Below are 18,679 nucleotides of genomic sequence, written 5' to 3'. Positions count from 1 at the left end.
TTGAACTTGCATCTGTGCTGATGGTGGAGTCCCTCTGCACTGGTCCTCTTTCCAAACTGGCCCCGGACAAACATCTGGCTAATGCCTCTGCATGTTTCTCTCTCTCTCTCTCTGGCAGACGATGGCCTCACACCCCTGCCACTCCTTCATAGTGTGTTCGTACATGGTCCTCATCTGCTCATCGATCTGAAACACACACTGTATGTAAGCCAGACGGCAGCCTGAGTACATGGAATCTGTGATGTGGACATAAATACCTCCAATCTGCATTTCTCAGTCATGCTGAAGTGGTAGTGTCCCAACAGGAAGGGCCACACTTCTTTACGAATTGAAGGGGCGACTCCACCAAAATACACCAGTCTGTGGATCTCCTTTTCCTCATAGGCCTAAACATGATGAGATTGTTTTCATCAGCTTACTCTGACATCACACTACACTGGAATAATTTAAAAAATCTAAGTTTTTCATCGGTCACAGTTGGGTATGACTCTTACAGAGCTGTCCTGGAGGAAATGACCCCAAACCTCCACCGAGAGCCCACTGTAGGCATCAGCAGGAACATCAGGATCCACGATAGTGGTGTTAACCAGAGCAGATAGATGAGTACGAACTGTGGACAGGTGACGGCAGTACGCCAGCCCTGAACAAAATATATACATACATACATACATACATACATACAAATAAATAAATAAATCAATTAAAAAAAAAATTAATATATAAATATATATATATATATATATATATATATATATATATATATATATATATATATATACACATATTAGAGAGAGAGAGAGAAAGAGAGATGATAGTTGAATAGATGTTTACTTTTTCAGGAACACAACAGTAGACAACTACACTGATGGCATCTCATTAAGTATGTCTAGTATTATCTTAACCCATAAAGACCTAGTGGTACTTCTGTGGCAATTTTTTCTCTCTATTTAACTTTCCTTAACTGATTTATCATCATTTTTTAAATTATATTATCCTCTGTATTTAGCTTTTTTCAGTGTAAATTCTGTATTTTCCTATATTTAATTCACTGATAATGTAGATGTTTATGAAAACTCAGAGTAAATTCAAAAGTTTTTAGAGAAAAATGACGAAAAAGGGACTTTTTCAGCAACGATATCACTAACTCAGTGTTGGTCAAACTGTGGGGTGGGCCCCCTAAGGGGTGTGTGAAGTCTTCCCAGGGGGGTCATGGGATCAGTCTTGGGTGTTTTTTGTTCTTTAGGTTAGAACATGTATAAGGTGGAACTAATGCTTGATGGTTGGAGCACCCTGGACTCATTTTATGGACGTCCACCAAACCAGTTTACTGCCATGGTGATCTGTCACTAGACTAGACAAAGAGTTTAGGTTTGGACAATGGACAAGAACTGGACTGGAAAAGACACATGGACACACATGTTTGTGTTTTGGACCAGTTTGGACTTTAATGTTCTCAGATGTCCAATGGAAATGGGCTCATGGACCCACTGATATTGGTCACATGTTCATCTGTGGAACTAACATGTGTTTTTTGGACTAAAAAAAGGAACTTTACTGTCAGAGTTGGAGATAACTGTACATTTCCTATTTTTATTTGTATAAATATTGTCTCGGAGCAGTCTGGGTGAGTTTATTTGTGTTATTCAAACAAAAATCTATTTTTAATTTGAACAACAAATTATTCAAGGAAAAGCAGAAAGTATTGTTATAATATTGATGTTTCTGTCAATAAAAGTTATAATTGCACCACTGTTACAATATTATTGGGGTTGAGGGGGGATTGGAGGTTATGGTCCTCCAAAGGGGGGGGGGGGGGGGGGGCACAGAAAAAGAAGAACCACTGGTCTAACTGAACATATATTTGAAGCATTTGTACTTAACTTGAAAAGTAACATACACATAAATACAGCCGACAAATACAAAAACATATTAAAACACTGACAGGAGCCAAGTTTTTGATCATAAATTAATTATTTACAGCAACAGCAGATGTTTCTACTCACATCCATAGAAAGCACGAGAAATGATCTGGTACTTCATGGTGTCACAAAGGAGCTTTAACGGAGCCCTGTTGGTGTGACATTAGTGCACTTAGTGAACTGTGACAGTCTTCATCCAGGGTTGAACTTATATTGAAATGCTTACCTTTCTTGGTTGCAGCCATAAGGCAAAGAACCATCTGATGAACCATTCTGTGAGCAGGAAGAGCAGGAGGATTTTCTCTGGGTCGGTTGCCACATGCTTACTCCTTGGTCCATTAGCTCCAGGGCCACTGCACACCAAAACAGCTGTTAGCTATTAGCACCAAAACCTAGTAAAATACACGTCTACAAATAATACAATGTTTTTAAAAATTAAGGAAAAACCAAACCAAGCTGGTGGATGAAGATGGAGATGAGGCAGACATATTAAGGGTGTGTCCATGCAAGGCTCCTTAAGGCTGATGGGACTATAATGGGAAATGGACAAACAGGGACCTAACGGGCAAAAAATAAAGAAATGAAGCAAATAACTAGATGTAATGATCATGCAGTGAATGTACCACGGAAAACAAATGTGTGTCCATCGGTTTGTCATTTTAGATGCAATCGTTGTTGAAGTTGTATTCAATCAGCCTAAATAGGCAGAGGAAGACTAAGGACACTTACTGAACTCCATCTGATTGCCAGGAAAGAGGATCCGAAACACATAATCAGTTGCTTCATCTTCTTCCTTGTCTGATACAGAGTCACATGAGCTCTGTGGACTCCTCTTCCGAAGTTTGGGAAAAACTTTCCCCTGTAATCAAAACAAAGGCACCACATGTGGACTCTAATCTGAAGTATAGTGAGTGCATTAGTAACAACAGGTCATTGGAGTTGGGTTGGTATGGAAACGACTGAAAACACCTAACAAAGGGCTGGATCTACTAAGATCCCAATTTGCGTGTAGTAATTTGCTTGCACAATCTAGAATTTTGCATCTGAGGTGTGATCACAGTTTGCAGGTGATTTACCAAGATTGCTTGTGCAAATTACAACAGGTGCAAAGTCTTGGAGACCGCCCTATTTAAATGAGGGTTTTACATGCGCTACTGGAGACAATACACTGTAGAAACTGCTCTGGGATACGACAGCATTAATGGAAACAGTGCGCTGAATGATCCAGACGCAATTTTTTCTTCTGCATATTTTTTCTTCCATCACTCCAAATATCTTCACACGAGGGTGAAAAATGCATTCTCGTTTCATCATTTCTTTGTCTCCTAACAACTACCATGTGAGCGCAATTACGCATCCAACCCGTTTGCACCTCCTTTTGAGATGTGTTAAATATAGACGCAGTTTCTATGAGCAAAATTGCGTTCGAGTTTGATAAATCACTTTGCATGTATTAAATTAATATATTTACATTTTCTCCTCCCAGCACACGTATAACTGCGTGTAAATGCCCCAAATTGCATATTCATTGTGGCAAATGTACTAACTGGATGCAGACCCGCTATTTTGCACCTTTGAAAGACGCAACCCTTAGTGCGCACTGTTAGTAAATTAGTTTGTACATTTTTTTGCGTGTGCAATGAGTTTGCACACATTTTAATACACGCAAACCTTTGATAGATCCGGCCCTAAGTGTCTCAGGTGTCAATTTGTTGCTCTGCTCTTGCAAACATTCCACCACCTTGCCACGGGGGTCCCCCAAGGCTCTGTGCGGGGGGCCCTCCTCTTTGCCCCGTATACCACCTCACTGGGTCAGATCATGCGCTCACATTGTTGTCATATCACTGCTATGCTGATGATACCCAGCTCTATGTGGCATTCCCCCCTGATGACTCCACAGTCTCAGATGGTCTCTCTGACAGATCTGCATGGATGAAAGCCCATCACCTCCAGCTAAACCTGTCCAAAACTGAGCTGCTGGTCTTCCCAGCTCAGCCAACCATACAGCAGGACATCTCCATCAAAACTGACTCCTTATCTCTTGCTCCTACAAAAGTAGCTAGAAACTTGGCGGTCATGATTGATAATCAGTTGACCTTCACAGATCATGTTGCCTCTGCCACCTGATCATGTCACTTTACTCTATTCAATATAAGACAGATCAGACCACACCTAACCCAACAGGCCACCAGCTCCTGGTCCAGACCATGGTTATCTCCTGCCTTGACTACTGTAATGCTCTTCTAACAGGCCTCCAGCCTGTGCTGTCCAAACACCACATGAAAAAACACCACACAGTGGTGTTTGGTTAAAGGGAGGAGGACAATTTTGATGTGTGTTGCATATCCACATTTATAATATGTACTGACCAATGAAGAGTCTTCTTTTTCTATCACTTTATATTCATGTAGTGTACTGAATTACACTGTTTTACTACTGTTCAGTCGTCAAAATCTTGTGTTAAAGGTGCGGGAGACTTTCGTGACCGATTTTTTATCAAATCTGTAAAACCTCAGTCATATCCTCAGTATCATGAATCTGTAAGTCTTTCTGTCATTACTCACCTGAATCTCTTGCATCACGGTGAACGATTTTGAAGTGCCATCCACCATAAATAAACCATGTGTTTACAAACAGAGCCGGCAGGTAACTCGGGCATCTTCGGAATTTTGTTGCGATGTGCATTATGGGAAATGGAGGTTCACACAGCCACCTGCAGAGGTAGCTGCTACAGACACAATGCGGAAACGGCAGGAGCTCCCTTCCCTCTATGCATATTCCTCCAGCCGTTTCTGCGTTGTGTTTCTTTCATCCATTTAATTTCATATGGTTGCGCTGCCGCTGTCAGGCGGCTGCGCGAACCTCCATTTCCCATAATGCAGGTCGCAACAAAATTCCCAAGATGCCTGAGTGACCTACCGGCTCTGTTTGTAAACATATAGTTTTTTTATGGTGGATGACATTTTGGAATTGTTCACTGTGATGCAAGAGATTCAGGTGAGTAATGACAGAAAGACTTACAGATTCGTGATACTGAGGATATGACTGGGGTTTTATAGATCTGATGAAAAATTGGTCATGAAAGTCTCTTAAGTTTTTTCTCTTAAATTTTTCAAATCTTTGCGACATATGGAGCCATTCAGAACAACAACATATGGGTGAAGCATTAAAACATGAGGTAAAAACACCACTACCATAGAGTGAACTGCTTTAGCTGGTGAGAGAGGCTACAAACAGAGAGTTGTAGTGAAGAGAAAACATCAGAGACAACTATAAAAATAGATATATCATGAACTGTGTCGGAAAAACACAAATCTTTGTGATGCTGATGAGTACAGATGTTTGTTTGACATTGCTTTGTCTCTGTGTCTTTGAATGTAGAACATTCATTTATTCCTTAAAATAAGTTGAAAACATTGGTTGTATACGTGGTAAAACATCAGCTGCTGGTGTTGCTTATTATTAGAGCTCATTTCTAGATCATTTGGTCTCAAAATAAGCTGCAAACTCTGACCTAGAAAAGGAAAGATATATGTTTTAAAAACAAGGCGGACATTCTTGCATTTCTATCAACACTTAAAACTAGGAAAACAAAACAAAACAGATTAATATCCCCAAAATAAGTACATTTCCCTTTCTTGAAAATCACACTGCAAATTATTTGGTTCTTACCAAGAAAAAAAAAAGAAAAACCAAAACTTAGATTTAGAAGTCTTAGATAATTGATCTTGTTTTAAGACTTCATTTTTTAATTTTAAATGTTCATCTGTAGACAGGATTATTTCTAGATTTAATCTGAATTCAACAGATCTAGTCCAGTAGAATTCTCTTGCTGCATGGACAGATATTTCACTTGTCTTCAGTCCCTTCACCTCAGATTTAGTGTGTTTATCTTGTTTCAGACACTCCTTTTTGCAGTGATGAGCTTGGTGGGTTTTTCCCTCACACAGACGTTTACATGGACTGTGTAGAATAAACTTTGTCATCATGGAGGATCACACTGATGGTTCAACACTGTGATAAAACCTGAAACATGCTGAATTCATATTGTCCACTGTTATTTTTTTTATTTTTATGTTCCGAACCACCCCATGCTTTTCTGATCTGTTGTTGTATTTCTGCATCATTTATGAAAACAGTAGGTATTCTGAAGGGCTCTGTTCACCTTTCCTCTCTGGTTCCAGAGGGGCGGGTCCAGCTGTCCATGTGGTAGCAGTCCGGTTTCAAGGCATGTGAGGAACTGAAGCAGGTGTCCTCCTTTGGGGAAATGCAGAGGAGGTCTTTGGATTCCATCCTGGCTCACCAAAACTACCGTCCCGCCGCTGTTAACTGGAGAGGTCGACACTGTGAGCTTTCATTTCAACAGCGACTAAAACTCTGAATTACGTAACTAGGACATGGCAGTATTTGACATTGGTTGACAACACCATACATACATCGAGGTGCAAAATCAGGAGGGAGAAAAAAATTACCTTGCTGATGACAGTGGAGATAGACGATCTCTTCCAAACGAATCGTCATTGCATAATCCCAGTAGACACTAAGAGAAAGATCGGTAAGAACCAGCCATTAGCTTCCATAAAAACATGTCATTAGTCCTGTGGAACTGAGCTACTGGCACCAGTACTGGAGTGGTATCCACCGGACTCTGATATCTGTCTTTAACCCTTTCATGCATAGTGGTCACTCCAGTGGACAGCTCTTCTCCAGCTGTTCTCTTGTATATTCATGGGTTTTGCTGTTTTAGTTCCATATCAGCCAACACAGTGGACGCTTATGCATCATCCCATACACTGCAGTTCATACATTACTGTAACTTTGCTGTTCTTGATAAACCTGATCTGCAGTAAGATGTTTTAGTGTAAATCAATTGCTAATTGTTATTAGACTGTAATTAACAGTTTTCTTTTTTTTTTTTTTTTTGGCATGTTATCTCCATGAAGTCAGTAATAACTAGTATTAACCCTGTAAAACCTGAACCATTAAATCATTGACAGAAAATTCTAGTTCTTTGGAACTGGAGCCTTTATTGGGCCTTCTGAACAACCCAAAAAATGTTTTTTCAAATATCAATTTCCATGTATAAGTTTGAATTTTGTATCATATTTGATACATCGGGTCTCCATGCTCAAATATTATTTTTGAACAAACAAAAACATAATATAACACAAACATGTCTAAAAAATTGGTAATTCCTTTTCAAAATTGGCAAAGTTCTTCCTCCTTCCTCATGAATGACAATCATGTAGTGTCACTGGAAGGGCGTCTGGTGAATGAATTCCTGCCCCCTGGTGCATTATCCATGTATTGAATATATCTAATAGTATACATCAGGTTTTTCAAGAAAAAAAATATCACACTGATCATGTAGAGGGCAAGTTTATAATAGTTTTGGATTTTTCATTATAGTTTAGTTTTATTTAGTTTTGACTTTTTTTTCCTCTAATTCACTTAGTTTTAAATTGTTTTTACAGCAGGTTTGCTAGTTTTTATTTTTGTTATTTTCTAAATGCTTAGTTTTCATTTAGTTTTAGGGGGGTTTTTTTTATATCTTTTCTCTTCTTCGTCATCATATTCAAATAAATCCCATACATGACTCTGCTGCTTTCTCCCAACTTTAGTTTCCAGGTAGAGTGAGGATGGGGAGACGACTCTAAACGACAAGTGACGAGAAGTGACGGACCATTAAATATTGTATGGTGCCTCTAATTAAAAGGGCTGGAGGGAAATAAATCAATTTCATATCAATCCGACATTGACAAAGACGAAAACTAAGGTAATTTTATTCATAATTTTTAAACGTTTTAGTTAGTTTCATAAGCACACAGTACAGTTTCAGTTAGTTATCATTTTTTTATTTTAATTATAGTTTTTATTTATTTCAGTTAACGAAAATGTTTTTACAATTCTAGTTTTCGTCATTTCGTTAGTTTTCGTTAACGATAATAACCTTGGTAGAGGGCTTCAAAACCCATGTATCAAATATGATATGTTTGGTGTTATAGGGTTAGAGTATGTTAAAAAGTGAGAAAACATCAGATTAGCTGCAAGAAAAATGTTTTGATTTCATAGTTTTCACACAGTATATCACTTTCTGATGATGGGTTTTAAACGCATGTTTCTTTTCTTCAAAAATTTAATGCATGGTGTCCAGCTGAGAGGACATTTTTGTAACTCGATGAAAAATAGGGTTATAAAAAATTTCAATCACTTTTTTTTTTTTTTCATGCCTAAAAAGGAATAAAAACACTCAGCAAAAAAATCTCAACTAAGGTTCTCATAATTCACACATGAAAGGGTTAAGGTTCATATTATCTACGACAGTGTACATTTATGTCTTGGTGATGTCGCTGAACAAGAACAGAGGGAGGATACAAAACTATTCCAGGCGCTGTTTGCAGCCAGCAAGAAATCTAGTACCAGAAGATGGTTCAGCCCAACTCCACCAACAATAGAAGACTGGTACGGGATCATCTGGCAAATATTCAAACTGGAAAAACTGACTTTATCAGAATCCAGGGAGACAAACTGGATCATATGTGGGACAAATGGATCAAGTTTACATCCATTAACCACCCAGTATTTGTATCACTCCTCTAAAAATGTCCTCATTTATACAATGTTCTTGTATTTATGCTGTGTTTTATGTTTTTATGAACACATATATACAGGGTGTGATAAAAAACAGAGGCGGGGGGGCAGGCAGTTATACACGTGGGGGTGTGATCCATAACTAATGTAACTAACGCTGGTGTGAAACGAAAGTGAAACTTACTTTCAACGTCCAACTCCTGGTTCTATTCCTCTATCATTCAGCAGACCTTACACGAAAATTTTCACACCTTCTAACCTGTATCCACTGGACCCCCTCCTCTGCTCTATGGGCCCCCCCACAAATGTTGGACCCCATGAGTTTGTCTTTTTCCAACAAAAAAAAGAAACCGAGCTGCTGTCAGTCTGACCTCTTCTCAGAATCGAGTTCCCCCACGTTGCCGTTCATCAGCTGATTGGGCGTCCACTTCAGTGTCATCAGATCTGCGGTTTGATGTAAAGACAGGTATCCTGGGATGGCCTCCATATCGTCTCTCTGCAGACAAAAGGAAGAACTGTTACAGTATTACAGGACATTTGTCATCACTATAGTAACAACAACACAAAAAGAAGGATTTTCTCCAGGGATGCACGATAATTATCAGTCAGATATTGAAAAACATGACGTCGTTCTGATAAGTCCGATAATTAAAGTTTTCACTGATAAACACAGCCCATAATTATAAATCTACCGTACTTTCCGGACTATAAGCCGCACTCACCCCATCTCCAACGTCTCACTATCGTTTCATTGATGCCAAGCTTACGTGCTGCAGCTCTATTTCCTTCTTTGTCAGCCAGATCGATCGATAGCCAAGAAAACATAAATTAGCTGCATATTTTAGAGCTGCAGGTTCACAGTGTGTGGAAAAAAGTAGCGGCTTATAAACCGGAAATTATGGTAAATTGCTTAGACTAGCGGCATTGTACCCGTGGTTCCTTGTATGATAGCGTCCTCCTGTGGTGAATCAGTGGCATTGCACCCAAACGCTCTCCAGTGTCCCGTGTTGCAACATCAATCGGACATCAATGGGACGGACAATGGACACGGGGCAGGGCCGAAACGTGCATTATGTAGAAGGATTTGGTGTATTTCACCAGTACACGGTGCACATTGTTGCCTTGGTAACCGCCATAAAAACCAAGAAGAAGAGGCAGAAGAACTGGAAGAATGGGAACTATTGGTGTTTGGTATCGGTATCAGTTACGAGAAGCAGGAAGTTATCGGTTATCGGTATCGGTTGTAATAAACAGTTATCGTGCATCCCTCCTTTTCTCTTATTATTTCCCATATTATTATTTTAAACCTTTACCGGTTGCACTAGAACATTGTTCTTGCCAAACAGGAGTGTGGCTCTGGAGTTCTGATGGAGGGATTCTACATAGTCCCTCACCCACATGAGAGGACGGTCATCTATGCTTCCACTGGACTGTCGCTTTTGGATCTAATCCACGGTTAGAGAAAAGCACAACAGTTAGAGAGCAAATACTAAACACAGACGTTCATACGTACATTTTTCAGTGATGGTTCTTTTTTGTTTAGTTTTTTGGATCATTTTTTAAAATTTATTTTCATTGTGCATCTCCAAAAGTACAAAAAAAAAGAGAAAGAAATTCCCATTTTATGATATAAGATTTTGTGACACACAAAGTATAACCCCCTCCTCCCAGAACCAGTGGCGACCCCCATACCAACCTAACCTAGATCTCAAAATACAAAAACCACTAATAAAAACAAATACATGTATATAGATGAAAATAAGTATAATTTACAGATATAAACAGGTATGTGATAAGGACAGTCATAGATAATTATGTTTCACTCTTTCTTTCACCCTAATGTAAACACCATCCCACAGACTGAGGCGTTTTGGACCGATTGAATGCATCCACTGACCTATGCTTCAGAACTATATCTAAAAAACTAGAAAAGCACTCAGAGAGCACAGACCTCTGCCAAGGCAGATCACCACCCCCCCCCCCGATCACCACCAAAAATGTAATTATTTGTCCCTTGTGCCAGTATCAACATTTCCAGAAAATTTTATCAAAATCCGTCCATAACTTTTTAAGTTACCTTGCAAACTAACCAACAAACAAACAAAAAACAAACGAGTTCCTATATATCGATAATGTAACCATGTTGGCTAACTGGTGTCATTTTCAAATTATTAGTTAGCATTTGAATGTAAGAGAAAACGAATTGTGACCCCCTGGCAATTCCCTGTGTAACTGCTTCCGTAATTTTCGTTGAACAGCAAAAAACGGAACTTATGTCATAGAACATATGTCTGTGGATGTGTAAAACAAGTTTCATAAGGATATTTCACGAATTGCATTTTTTGATTTTTTGAAAATGGTGCAAAAAAATAACAAAAATCAACAGAGCATAACGAAAGAGAAATGGAGCAGAACGATATTTCGTACAAAGTTGAAGCTTGGTACCAGTCATGTGTATGTCAAATTATATTACATTCCAATCAATGTTTGTTGAGTTACAATGAAAAATGTGTCGTAAATGGGATTTCAATGTTAAACTGAAATGTCCACAGAGTCCACATTCCACAGTGGATGTGGGTAATTTTGTGCCAGATACAAGATATTGTTGTAAGCTACGGGTGGATCAAATTGGAGGCTAATCGAAGTCATTTTGAATTTTTTATGAATTTTTGAAAATTGCTCAATGATGACAGATAGGAAAATTGTAGATTTTGTGACCTTGCTGTGACCTTGAACTTTGGACTACTTGGCCCAAAATTTAATGGCTTGGTCCCAGGGCCTAGGCCTATCTGTGGGTACAATTAGGTAAAGATGGTTGTAAGAGTTTTCCCGTAAAGTTGCTAACAAACAAACACACAAACAAACTAGAAAAGCACTTGGAGAGCGCAGACCTCCGCCAAGACAGATCTGCCCCCCCGATCACCACCAAAATTTAAACATTTGTTCCTTGTGCCAGTATCAACATTTCCTGAAAATTTCATGAAAATCTGTCCATAACTTTTTGAGTTATCTTGCTAACAAACAAACAAACAAACACGCAAACACACATGCAAAGTGATCACAATACCTCCTGGTGGAGGGAATAGCTGATCCCTTGTTGCTGTGATAAAATATGAGGCCGTTTCCACGTCAGTGCCAGCCTTTCCTTGGCTGCACATCAGTGATGGTTGACGTGTGATATTTGGGACTCACCAGGGCCGGTCGTCTGGACGGGGAGTCCTGCCGACAGTGTCCACTGTGGATGCGGTGTCTCTGAACCAGTTCATCAGCAGAGGGGTCGGTCCAGAAGTGGTCCGCTGTCTTTACTTTGGTGTACTCCAGCGCACACGGACCCACTGGAAGACAAACCAACAAAGAGCTTAAAGTACATTTACACTTACCTGTGAGCAGAAGCCAATTTGAACGATATCGAGCCGATACTAGGTCAAACGTGAAGTTAATCTGAAATGTTTTTTAAAATTAATTCATTCACGTTACTTTGTTTTGTCTTGTTTGGTTCGGTTTGGTGCATATGTTTTGTGTTCTGTTTTGGGGAGAAGGGGTGGGATTAAAAAAGTTCTACTTCCTCCCACTCCTTTTCGAATATGCAAATGAAGTCATACTTTGTTTTCATGCATATGTACAGGTTTTTGTTTTGGTTTGTTTGTTTTGATTTCTTATAATCTGTTTCATTTGTAAAGACTAAGTGGGATTACTTGGTTTTGTTGCATATTCAAAATAAATAAACTAAACTAAACTAAATATGTTATGTGTGTATTTATTTATTCACTCATCTTCCATTTCCCCTTTTGGGAACTTATAACATATGTACACATACATCTCATTGTGCCTTGTTTGAAATGTACTCGTATTTGAAAAAAAAGAAATTCATTCATTCGTTCATTTAAATTTGAAACTTGAATATATAATATAACGTAAATTTCTGCACCTACCATGTCTCCAATATCTTAGATAAATATCATTTTCATTCTACATTTTCGTTTGAATTTTAAGTATTTATGACCCCGCCCCCTGAAAAGGAGGAAAGGGCTGTTGTTTTTGGTTCACTTTATTTGTTTGTTCACACTCTAGCAGCAAAACTATTGGTTGAGTTCATACCTAATTGAGTTTATATATTACCAGTGACCCAGAATAGATGTGGCTATATTTTGGGAAAAGTAGGTCAAAGTTCAAATTTCTTTACTTTTTAATTTTTTTCCCCCCATTTACTTATAATGGGTGAAATGTGTCTATGCTGACATCAGCACACGCATAGACATGATGACATCACCTGGATCGATGCTAAAATAAGCTACAATATGTGTAAGGGGAGGGGTTTGTTATGACTGGAACCACTTGTTTTCATATGTTTTCTGATACGTAAATTTTGATTTTTTTTCCCCACATATAAATAATTTATTCAGTTTCAAATGATAAATTACAAAGTGAAACTGAAATAAATGTCATATCATATAAATTATGATATTTAAAGTCTATTTTGTACAGTTTCAAATTAACTGTAGGTCAAGAACTCCAGCAGCACTTCATTTCATTCTTAATATTATATTTTTTTATTGTGTTTAGAACAGGGCTCTCAAACTCATTTTCTTTCAGGGGCCACATTCAGCCCGATTTGATCTGCAGTGGACCAGACAAGTAAAATAATAGCATCATAACCTATAAATAATGACAACTCCAAATTTTTGTCTTTGTTTTAGTGCAAAAAACCCCATTAAATTATGAAAATATTTGCTTTTTTAAACTATCCAAACAAAAAAGATGTAAATAACCTGAAAAAACTGACATTTCTTAAGAAAAATAAGTGCAATTTTAACAATATTCTGCCTCAACTTATCATTTCTACATGTGCATTATGGATCAGATCTACAAAGACACTAAACACTTAGAAACAGGAAGAAAATTGTTCAAATTGTGCTTAATTTTCTTTAGACATTTCAGGTTGTTCATATTTGTTCAGGTTATTCACATTTTATTGTAACAGGATAGTTTGTAAATATAAATATTTTCATAATTTAATGTTATTTTCTGCACTAAAACAAAGACAAAAATTAGAAGTTGTCATTATTTATAGGCATAATATAATATAATTTTTTTCACATCAAACCGAGAAGAAAATATGGAGTCATTATGTTTTTAAGGTTTTTATGCTGTTATTATTTTACTGTAGGTCAAGGGTGTCAAATTCATTTTAGTTCAGGGGCCACATTCAGCCTAATATGATATAAAGTGGGCCGGACCAGTAAAATAATATAAGTAATAAGATGAGAACTTTTGAGAGTAAAAAGTAAATTCTGTAATGAAAATGTTTATATCCACAAATTGTACTTGAACATGACATGAACAAATATGAACAAGCTGACAATTCCTTAGTAAAATAAGTACAATGTTAACAATATTACACCTTTTTTTTTTTTTTTTTTTTTTTTCCTCGCCACTGTCACCAATCACAAGTGTTTGCCCCTGAAGGATTCTGTTGGGTCTCTAAACTTAATTTGATTCTGATTTGAATTGATAAAGCACTTTGTGACTCTGTCTGTGAAAAGTGCTCTATAAATAAAATTTACTTTACTTACTTACTTTACCTTAGTTTATCATTTATACATGTGAATCACAACTTAGAGATCACAATAGATCAACAAATACACACAACATTAAGTAACAGGGAGATTATTATTAAAATTCCACATACGTCTCTTAAGACATTTCAGGTATTCATATTTTTTGTAAGACTAGCCTGTAAATGTAAACATTTTTGTGTAATTTTACTTTTTTTTTTTTTTTTACACTAAAACAAAGAGATTAATTTACAGTTTTTATTATTTACAGGTTATTATTATAGTATTTTACTGGTCTGATCAACTTTAGACTGAAATGACCTAAAAGGATTTGAACATCCTTGATTATTAATATCTTCGGTAATTTTTGCATTTCACAAATTCATCCCAGGGGCCAGATTGAACCTTTTGGCAGGCCGGATTTGGCCCCCGGGCCGCATGTTTGCCACCTGTGTTGTGGATCATATTGGTCTGTATGTGGAACCAGAACTAAAATGAGTTTGACAACCTTGACTGTGGAATATTCACACTTTGCAAATTCATCCCACGGGCCGAATTGGAACCTTTGGTGGGCCGCATTTGGGCCCCGGGCCACATGTTTGAGACCCCTGGTTTAGAATGAAATAAAGTTCTTAAACACAACAAGAACTGTTGGAATTCTCGACGTACAGATAGTATTTCTCCTTCCTCGTGTAATGCAGAAGTACGTAAAATTGTGCCAGAACCTTTTATTTCGCTTCATAAAAAAATAAATAACACCTTTAATATCAAAATATATATGAACATTTAAAACATGTGAAGTGAAAAAAATACTGAATTAAAATTTCATGTAACTAGAGCGACAATGGTTACTACTGTAACCATTGTTTATGTTGAATACTTTTAAGTTGTTGTTCACTTGGTCAGTTCTTTAATAACATATTCTTTTTCCAAATGAATTAAAAAGCTCCATAGTTTGAAGCCGCTGTATTGGGGTTAACAGTGAAGGTGAGTGAGGTTGATGAATACCCAGTAGTGATGCAAGAATTGGTCCATCCACAGGATCCATCAACATGGCTTCTCGCTCATAGTAAGTACTGCAGGAAATAATATGCACATGAAAAACGTACACCGTGTCGCCCCGCAGGGCAACAGCTGCAAATGAGCTAAATGAAAAATAACATCTATTCTGAACTGACATGTTCTGAAGAAGGAGCTTACAGATGTTCTACAGTTAAAAACACAAACTCTGGAGTCATTTACACACATAAGGAACAATGCATTAGAATACCTGCTGTTTTCTACCAAGTACAGGACAATCTTATCTAGGAGCTTCTCCATCAGCGCGGTTCGAATCCACAAGTGTTTCAACGCCTGAGGAGGAAGGTTGGCCAGTTTGGACTGACGCCCACGGTCGTTACTCAGAGAAGAGTTGTTCTGCTTACTGAAGAGAAGAGTTGAACAGACAGAACAGATAAACATATGAGGGATTAGTTTAGTTAGAATATAACATTAAAACTAAAACAAGAACATTTTTAGACAAAAAATGGATGTTGAGAAGTATTCAAGTCACTATTACTTATATTGTCTGTCAATTATTATTTTGTTATTTACTTTCACTGCTGTTTCCAAATTCAGAGGTGGCCTTGGGGGGTGGGGTCTGGGGGTTTATGCTCAAGGGAGACCCACACAATATTATCAATTCATGTCAGAAAAGATATGTTTTTGGGAATTTTGGGAATTCTATTCATAATCCTGAACAAACTTATTCATCATGGAGGAAAAATGTGTTGTTGGATTGATCCTAAAGGATGAATGTCACAGAAAGATTAGGCTGGCCAGCATCATAAAAATTCTGGGAAATCTTAGCTACATTTCTGTCACTGACCCTGGTGAAACTGGGTCAACTGACCAGCTCCATCCAATTTCAGAGAAGTCTCTACTACAGGCATCAACCTGAGCCAGTTCTGGGAAATCTATAATTATTCTATCTGAACCATCATGCAGTTCCACACCCTAGTTCAAATATCTCAAGTATTATCATAATTTGTGCAATAATCAGTGCCATTATACTGTTAAAAATGCCATTTACACCTACGTTTGTATACAATTTGAAGAAAATATAGTCATGCAGTAAAAAAAAATATTAAAAAAAGAACCAGTTCCATCCCAAAGCTAAAATTTTGTCCACAACATCTTGAAACATATATGAAGACATGGTAAAAAATTTCAAAATGTTCATTAACTGGCCGCATGGTAATTTGAGTGCTCAAGTAAAGAGTATTTTTGTGAAAAACTGAAATCGACCCATTTTATTCATTGCCTCACAGTAACACTTTTCATTGAAATGTAGTCTTTTTGCAGTAAATTGTTGCATCTTGACCATAAGAATCCATGCAAAAAAAAATGAGGTCTCTACATTCATCCATTCTGGCACAGTGCAAGCCTGAAGAGAGAGGACATTTGGAAGAATTAGCCTTTTGGCCTGATTTCAAGGCCTCATGGACCAAACATGAAGGCACCTACAATTATTTTGATGCAAAATATGATCTTTTCAGGGGGATTTCACTCCAGACTGTAAGTTTCAGCAGTGTGGTTTGAATACCTGAGGAGATACAGCTCCTCAAAGTTGGCCGAAAAGCAAATTGGCAAAATTAAAAAAAAACAAAAACATTAATTTTCAAAGGGCTGGATCTCCTAAACTATTACAGATATGACATTAAAAGTTTGGATGTGTTCGTTTATCTGGTAGGTGAACAAGTGTGAATTTTTTCAGAATTTTCTGAGGGGGTCATGCGGGGCACTTTCTGAAATCTGGTTGATTTGGGATGGAATGACCCATATGGGGAAAGTTTAGCTCAGATGGACGATGGAAAAGGAACTACATAGACACTAAAAGGCTCATATATAGACTGAATCTTCCATACCTGTTTTCAATCAGCTGCTCCAGCTCCTGAACCTTCTGACAAAGCTCTTCTGCCGGTGAAAAACTTTTTGCCATCTTCATGAATAATGCTGCAACCTTATTAGTGCACAGCAGACCTGCAATACGACGTTTGAGTCCATGCAGCACACAGGCTTCTACTACAGCTACACACACACACACACGCACACACACACACACACACAGAGACAGACAGACACAGACACAATTTTAATTTTTAATCACAATCATCAGATCAAGTGAAAAAGAGTCCTGTCAAGTGTATGTGTATGTGTGTGTGTGTGTGTGTGTGTGTGTGTGTGGGGGGGGGGGGGGGGGGGGCATACTTCTCAATTATTTTTTCTTCCATCAATCCAAAAATGTTCACATGAGGGTGAAAAATGTGTTCTCTGCATCTCGTTTCATCATTTCGATGTCTCCTAACCACTTCCATGTGTGTAATTCCACACCCAAACCGTTTGCTCCTCCCTTTGAGACGTGTTCAATACAGACACAGGGCCGGATCTACTAACATCCCAATTTATATGTAGTAATGTGCTTGCACAATCTAGAATTTTGTGTGTGGGGTGTGACCACAGTTTGCAGGTGATTTACAGAGATTGATTGCGCAAATTACGAGAGGTGCAAAGTCTTGGTTTTCTTTTTTTTTTTTTTTTTGTAAAAAGTTGTGAAACTCTTGTCCACAAATGCGGACAGAAAACTTATAGCTGGTTCTGAGGAGGTTAAGAAAACACCTCAATTGTGAATATTTTAGTCTAAAGCAGGTGGGAGACACATGTACAGGTGGTACAAGCAAAAAATAGACTGACGTGTGTGGAGGTGTTTACTGGAGCAAAGATAGGAAGGATGGGAAACACACACACACACACACACCTCAGCCCTGGAAGTATCAACACCTTTGGAGAGTGTCAATTTACTTTTATCTATATACAGTATATATTATATGTACAATATATATTATATGTACGGTATATACAGGGTGGGGAAGCAAAATTTACAATATTTTGAGGCAGGGATTGAAAGACAGTGTATGACCAATTAGTTTATTGAAAGTCATGAGAATTTATTTGCCACAAGAAAATGTACATAATAGAAAATGTTTTCATTCTATGTGTCCTCCTTCTTTCTCAATAACTGCCTTCACACGCTTCCTGAAACTTGAGCAAGTGTTCCTCAAATATTGGGGTGACAACTTCTCCCATTCTTCTTTAATAGTATCTTCCAGACTTTCTCGTAATAGTTTTGCTCATAGTCATTCTCTTCTTTCCATTATAAACAGTCTTTATGGACACTCCAACTATTTTTGAAATCTCCTTTGGTGTGACGAGTGCATTCAGCAAATCACACACTCTTTGACGTTTGCTTTCCTGATTACTCATATGGGCAAAAGTTTCTGAAAAGGTATGGATAATAGTGTTAGGTATGATTATGACATCAATATATGTTTGGTTTCAAAACAATTGACGTAGTGCCTGCTGAGAAAAAAAAACTAAATGTTCATTGTAAATTTTGCTTCCCCACCCTGTATTATATATACAATATATATTATATGTACAGCATATATTATATATACAGCATATATTACGTCTACAGTATATATTATATCTACAGTATATAATATATGTACAGTATAAAGCATGGGTGTCAAACATACGGCCCATGGGCCAAAACCGGCCCACCAAAGGGTAAGA

At 37.7% G+C, this 18,679-nt stretch overlaps 1 pseudogene; it reads right to left on the bottom strand.

Moving 5' to 3' along the window:
• LOC115429139 (small G protein signaling modulator 1-like) overlaps nt 1–18,679 on the bottom strand; it is a 43,576-nt pseudogene that overhangs the window by 15,372 nt on the left and 9,525 nt on the right.

This window comes from Sphaeramia orbicularis, chromosome 12 (genome assembly GCF_902148855.1).
Source record: "Sphaeramia orbicularis chromosome 12, fSphaOr1.1, whole genome shotgun sequence".
NCBI lineage: Eukaryota > Metazoa > Chordata > Actinopteri > Kurtiformes > Apogonidae > Sphaeramia > Sphaeramia orbicularis.
Note: the sequence above shows the minus strand (reverse complement) of the source record. Positions and strands in the feature narration are given on the sequence as shown.